Here is a 7,174-nt window from a genome sequence, read left to right as displayed (position 1 = left end):
AAAAATCTGGAAATGGAGCCCTTTGTTTGTTCTACTCTCAACACGCAGCTAGAGGGAAATGGAGCAGCACAACAGGATCACAGGCTGGGAGATGAGGCTGCTGCTGCTTTTCAACCTCTGTGAAATTGCTCTGTAACTCTTGACTTGCATGGCTGGCCCAGGGAAAAACGCGTGCTCAAGTTACTACCAACCCAAACCTACTCTCTCATGAGTTTTGGTTCCCTCTCCTCCCTGCACTCCCCTGAGTGAGAGCTGTGATCCCTTTGGGATCAGGCGTGGTTTTCCTGTGTGCAAGGCGAGTCTGCTTTACCCTTGCTTGACCTTCTCTCCCATAATGTGAGTGCTTCTCCAAGCAGGAATAATTTCCCCTGAGAGGTGGCTGCTGGTCTCTGCACTCCAGAGATTCAAGCACAAGTCCAAACATCACCTTATACCTCCTGCCAGCTTTTCACCAAGGAATTTCCTCAGCTCTGCAGGGTCAGGAGCCTTGTGTAGGGCCAAAGCTGTCTCTGTGGAGAGGAGCTGCAAGACCACAGGCACCAACGGGACCTTGTTACAGCTTCACCTCCGTAGGGCACAGGCAGAGGAGCTGCCATTAATGTGACAATCCTGCCAAGACACCTCAGGCACTGCAGTTGTCACCTGCCAACTGTTAGCACAGATCAGGGCAAAATAAATAGACCCAAAGGAGCTGCTCCATCCCTGGAGGTGCTCAAGGCGAGGTTGGATGGGGCTCTGAGCAACCTGTGGAAGTGGAAGGATAGTGGAAGGTTCCCTGCCTATAGCAGGGGGTGGAATGAGATGATCCTTAAGGTCCTTTCCAACCCAAACCATTCTGGGATTCTATGTTTCTATGAAAGGCATGGGGAGAAGTCCGATCCCAGAGGATGCCAGGCAGCTTTGCTGGAGAAATTCCTTCATACACATTCCTCCCGCTCGTACTTTACACACAGACACGGGCTGCAGCATTCTCAGAGGCAGAAGGAGCCTGACTGATGGACTCCAGCAAGCAGAACGTGCCAGCAGCCCCATGACAGGGGTAATCACCACGTCCCAGACACCATTTAAAGAAAGGCAACGTGTCAAGTTTGCTTATAGTTTGAGGCTCAGCCCTGGAGGACTCCGGCGAATTTCCAACACATTGAACTAACTGTCGTTTACATTCGCTCCACTCTCCATTACAGCTGCTCCACTTTCCAGGAAAGCAGCACTTGGCCAGCCAGAATTTTCTGCAGGAAACCCAAGCAGGGCTCTGGGTACCAGGCAGAGGGAAGCACACACACGATCTGTGGCGTGTCACCCTCAGCATCGCCACACGCCCAAAATAATCCCAGCTTCCTCCACCCCGCTGGAAATAAAACATATGGAGTTAGCACGGCCGCTGATTGGATTTTGATTGCTCTGAAACGCTGCCAAGTTTAAAGTGGGGAGTGCGGCCTGAAAGGAAATACAGTAGACACCAGACAATTTATTTGTTTCTGAGAAGGGACCTGGCTGCCGGGCGGCTCCGAAGGTGGCTAACGAGAGCAGCATGTTCCCATATGGAAACCAGATGGCGGGATCGGGCGGGATCTGGGAGCGCGGCACGAGCGGCGTTATCGCGGCAACGGGGAAAGCAGAGCCCTGAGAAACCTGGGCCAACCACAACAGCAAAGTGCTGATAAAGGACTGCCACGGAGAACATTCCAGAGGGGTCGGGATGATGTGGGAGGTGGGGAGGGAAAACGCCCCTGGAGACAGGAAAGGCAAGAGAGGGGTGATGGTCATCGTTGCCGTCAGTCATGGGCAGAGCTCTTCCAGATCGTCATGGCAGCAGATCCTACAGATCGGAGGGACTATAAAACCCTGGAAAAGGGAAACCAAATCCCCCAGTGCCACGCCCCTCAGAGCTCCTCCCACCCAGCCCCACCCTGCCCACAAGCGACACCACCCAGGGGAGGCTGTGGCACAAAATGGCACAGGAATGAAGTCAACAGAATTCCCTGAATTCCTGAATTTAGCACAAATTCATCCATCGTCTTGACAGAAGAATGAGGAGATACCAACCTTCTCCCCCCACTTTTTGGATGTTTTAGACTGGAATGCTCTCACACCTTTATATTTCTATTTTTCTAAACAGTATTTTCATGATGGCATACAAAAAATAAGGACAAGTTTGTCTGGATTTAAAAAACAAAATTAAAAAAAAAACCCAACCAATTTTGAAAATGAACACTTAGTCTCAAAACAAGGTAAACGCCTCAGTCAATTAAAAAAAAAACCAACACAAACGCTTAAAATTCTATTTTTCCTTTTCATTTTGTTGAGATTTTTTGTCATGTTTCCCAGACCCAGAAGAGCTGCTTCTCCAAAGTTTTTTTGCTTCAGTCAGTGAAGGGGAAAATAAGAACTATCCACACTGTTTCAACTCTGAGGGCAGAAAAAGAAGGAAATAATTGACCATGTCAAAGCACGGTCCATCCAGCAACCTGACAGTCACCACGGCCACGTTCCCCATTGCTCATTAGCTGCTGAAATGCTTCCAGGACAGGAGCATTTTGTGGAAAAGCAGCATCCAGAGAGTCAGAGCCCATGACTAAATAAAGGTTATGCTGCTATGCTCTGTTTCCTCACCTCATGAGCCACGAACTTTTCATTTCTTGATTTTATGACTTGAAAGATACAGGGAACAGGGTTTTTTTAAGCTGTTGTCCATGAAAAAGGCATCAGCTTTTCCACATTAACTGCTCAGGATTTACAGCTCTCCCGTTTGCTGGTGACAGTCCGGGAAATGTTTCGCCGGTTCGTTGCAGTTCTACACATTCCCTTCGTGTCCTCAGCCATATTCAGACCAAAGCAGTGATTTTGTGTTTATTAAATTCATGTTTGATTTATGCACAAGGGAGGCCGTTCCAAAGCCCAGCAGCATTTACAGAGACGCTGAGGAAAACCCTCTTGGGACAGGAATATATTTAATGACAGCTTTGAGCAGCCCCAAACTGAGACCTGGGTCAGTCTCCCTGGAACACTCCAGGGTTCTCCTACCCCAGGTCCTTCCTGCTGCCACTGATGCTGCTGGAAATACAAAGTTCCTAAAACACCATACTAACCCAGACCTGACTCTCGGAGAACTTCATGCCCTGTCCTTTTGGTTCCATGATTGTCTGGACACAGGTGCCTGTGAGTGTCCTGCTCAGAAGGTTTGAGCACCAAATCCAGAATGTTTAAGGGAAATCAGAGTAGAAGGGGTAAGAGAGATAGGCAGAGAAACCCAAACAAGCCACACACCCATCAGAGATGGAGTAACTCCTGAATGCTGACAGAAGCAGGCAGAAGCCAAGGGGCTCTAGGGTCATGGAATGTCTTTGGAGTCATGGAATGGTTTGGGTTGGAATGACCTTAAAGATCATCCAGCTCCACACATGGGCAGGGACACCTTCCACTATCCCAGGCTGCTCCAAGCCCCAATGTCCAGCCTGGCCTTGGACACTGCCAGGGATCCAGAGGCAGCCCCCAGCTGCTCTGGGCACCCTGTGCCAGGGCCTCCCCATCCTCATAGACAGGAATTCCTTCCTAACATTTAATTCAATCCTGTCCTCTTTTCAGTGGGAACACATTCCCCCTTGTCCTGTCACTCCATCCCTTGTAAATTGTCTCTCTCCAGCTTTCTTATAGGTTCCCTTCAGATACTGGAAGGCTGCAATTAGGTCATCCCAAAGCCTTTTTTCACAAAGAAACTCCAGTCCTCCTAGTTACAGGGTAAATAAAAACCTCAGGAGGCAACTAAAAACACCCCAAAACATACCCAGTTTTTAAAAGCTGATTCTAAAATCAACTCAGAGCTACCTACACCAATGGAGAATATATATATTTATACATGCATTTGCTTGCCAGCAATGTTTTCATCTTTAAAAGCTCTTGAAAAGCTAATTCTCTTGGCTACTTAAAGAGATTTGTTGCCCAGTTACATCAGAGTAGGACTTTTGTCTCTTTCCAGCAGGTTTTCCATTTCTGGCTCTCAAGCTCCAACCATAAGGATAATTTTTCAAACATTAGAGAACAGGTTTGGCACTTAGGATTTAGTGCCCCATAATGACATCTTTAAAGTTGGAGAGTTGCAGTGAACTAAAAAAAAAAAACAAAAACAAAAAAAGAAAGCTGGGCCAGAAAAATAACAGCTGAGAAACTTACTGGAACAAAATGTATATAATAAAAGGCTTTTTATCTTTTAAACACTCAAATAATTTTGTCCAACTGTAGTAAAGACCAAAACTTTTTTTAATCCTCTCACTTGGAGCACACCTTTAAAACAAACCACAACAATGGACGGAGCTTCCTGCATCCACTTCCTGCTATGACCCACTCTAATTCTTTGAAATAAATATGTTTCAGGTTATTTTTGTAAGGGCAATGTTTAGTATCTGTGCCCCAGTGTGTAAATGTGTAGAATACACCAAAGATTTAACATCTGCTACAAATAATTTTACAGAGGATCTCAAGTTCTCCTAAGGTTATTAGGATATTGTACAGGTGGCCAAATTATTAAAATATGGTTTAAATCCAACACTTATGCATTTTCATAATGTGTATTGGATTTGAGGGTCTGGAAGCCACATGTCAACACCAGAAAACACCAGGCTGGCTCCCTGGAAGTCCCAAAATCAAAGCTACTTCCCAAACCTTACAGCTGGGCTCCGCAGCACCGCAGCTGCGGCAGCGGCACCCCCGGGGTGGAGGGGATGGAAAAGCCAGGGCAAGCTGCTCTCCTTTCAGACAAGTGACCTTTCCTATCAGCATTACAGCATTACTTTCTCTACCCCACGCTGATGAAGTCAAGACCTCCTCCAAGTGAGCTGAATTTTAACATCTGACTCGGAGCACACACCACAATGCAGAGTGAAGGCTGAGGCACACAGAGCCAGAGAGCTTCTGCTGGTCCTGTGTCTTTGTTCAAAAAGTGAACATGAAATGAGGGAAAACTAAATAAACGTGGTATTAAAAAGCCCAGCTCGCTCTTCATTGGTAACACTCAGTATTTATTCCTGTTTTGAGGTGCTTTGTCAGGAATGCCCGGGAGCCTCTCACCTGCCGTGCTCAGTGGTGCAGAGCTCTGGGAATTTGGGTCCCAGCTGGGAGGAAGGACATGGACACAATTCACACCAGCATGTGCAGCATGAGAACCCCCTTCTGCAGCCTGTGCTTTTGCTGAGCTGCTCTGAAGACCACAGAAAGTGGAGTTTCATGCAAAAACTCTTATTTAAGGGAAGCACTCGCTGTATTGCTGCAAGGGAGAAGTTCCCGTAGTAATTCCATCTGTCCCATGGTGCAGAGGTGGATGCCACTACCTCAAGAAGCACCCAAAGCACCCCTGAGCTCCTCAGGTCTGAGGAGGCACCAGGATGAGCAGAGGGATGGAGCAGCTCTGCTGGGAGGAAAGGCTGCGAGAGCTGGCATTGTTCAGCCTGGAGAGGAGAAGCTTTGGGCTGAGCTCAGTGTGGCCTTGCAGAGCCTGAAGGAGCTGCAGGAAAGCTGGAGAGAGACAATTCCCAAGGCATGGAGGGCCAGGAGCCAGGGAATGGCTTCCCAGTGCCAGAGGGCAGGGCTGGATGGGAGATTGGGCAGGAATTGTTCCCTGGGAGGGTGGGCAGGCCCTGGCACAGGATGCCCAGAGCAGCTGGGGCTGCCCCTGGATCCCTGGCAGTGCCCAAGGCCAGGCTGGACATTGGGGCTTGGAGCAGCCTGGAACAGTGGGAGGTGTCCCTGCCCATGGCAGGGAGTGGAAATGGATGACATTTAAAGACCCTTCCAACCCAAACCATTCTCTGATTCTATAGTTCTATGAAAAAGAGGATTTACTGCTTTACCTCAAAAAAATCAGAGACAGCTGAGCCTGAACCAGAATAGAGCTAAAAGCCACCTCAAAACTGACCTGATACTAAATTTGATCTCCAGCACGGACTTGAGGAAATATTTTTGCCCAGATATTTCTCAGACAATTATTAAACTGAAAAAGTTAGTGAAAAACTAAAATTTACATGAGCCTTAGAAAGCAGCATTGCCACAAATGGGTACCATAGGGCAAACCAACCTGCAGCTTTGAGTACCTGACCTCAGTCAGCTCCATACTGGGATGCTCAGGAAAGCAAAAAATAGGATTATTGTCCAGTAGGACACAAAGTAGAGCATTCACAGAATCCCTGAAGCTGGAAAAGCCCTCCCAGCCCATCCAGTCCCAGCTGTGCCCGATGCCCACCTTGTCCCCAGCACCGAGTGCCACCTCCAGCCCTTCCTGGGACACCTCCAGGGATGGGCACTCCAAACCTCCCTGGGCAGCCCCTGCCAGTATTTAACAACCCTTTCTGTGAAGAAATGCCTGAAAGAATTCAGTTAGAGCCAACAAATTCTTCACTGAACTTTATGCTCACACAAACCTGCACCATCCAGAATTCCTTTCCTTGCCAGGCAGGGTGTCAGCTGGGCACTGTGGGGATTCTTATTTGGGTTCAAATCATAAGATCTCTACCACAAGCCTTGCAGGAGATGAAGTTCATGTCCAGAAAAATAGGAAATGTGCTTCCCACAACACCTGGGAATAAGGTTATTCATAAAAACCCCCCACACTATTTTTTTGTTAAAAAAACCTACTAGACTTTAATAGTTGTTAAAAGTAAATATTCCTCTATACACACACTCTCACGGGGAAGTGGAAGAACATAAAAAAGTGGAAATTCTAAGGGCAGGTGCAGAATCCACTGTTGGAGAGCATCTCCTCAGACATGGCACTACCAGGTTATCCCAAATTATTTCCCCCCAGCTGTAAAAAACCCCACAGCAACCTGCTGGAGCTACACTGGGCTCTCTTAGTTCTGGACTCAGGTTGAACAGCTCTGCACCAGCACTTTCTAAGGAATGGACAAAAGACTGGCTTGTTTCTGACAGCATCCACAGGCATTCTTGCAAGTGGCCTCCAGGGTTTAAGGGTGGAAATAGCCAGGCAGAGCATTTTTTGTACTTCTCACTGTGCTTATTCTGCACAAAAATATCTTTATAATCCCACTTTGGAAGCGACTTCAGTGGGGCAGCACAAAGGCATTCTCTGGGAATGCTTCCGAGGGCAGCAGGGAGCAGCAAACCCACCCCAGAACCTGCTTTGGCTCCACCACAACCCTTTCAAACTCTAATTTTATAGCATGAT

The sequence above is a fragment of the Corvus moneduloides genome, chromosome 2 (genome assembly GCF_009650955.1).
Source record: "Corvus moneduloides isolate bCorMon1 chromosome 2, bCorMon1.pri, whole genome shotgun sequence".
In the NCBI taxonomy this organism is placed as follows: domain Eukaryota; kingdom Metazoa; phylum Chordata; class Aves; order Passeriformes; family Corvidae; genus Corvus; species Corvus moneduloides.
Note: the sequence above shows the minus strand (reverse complement) of the source record.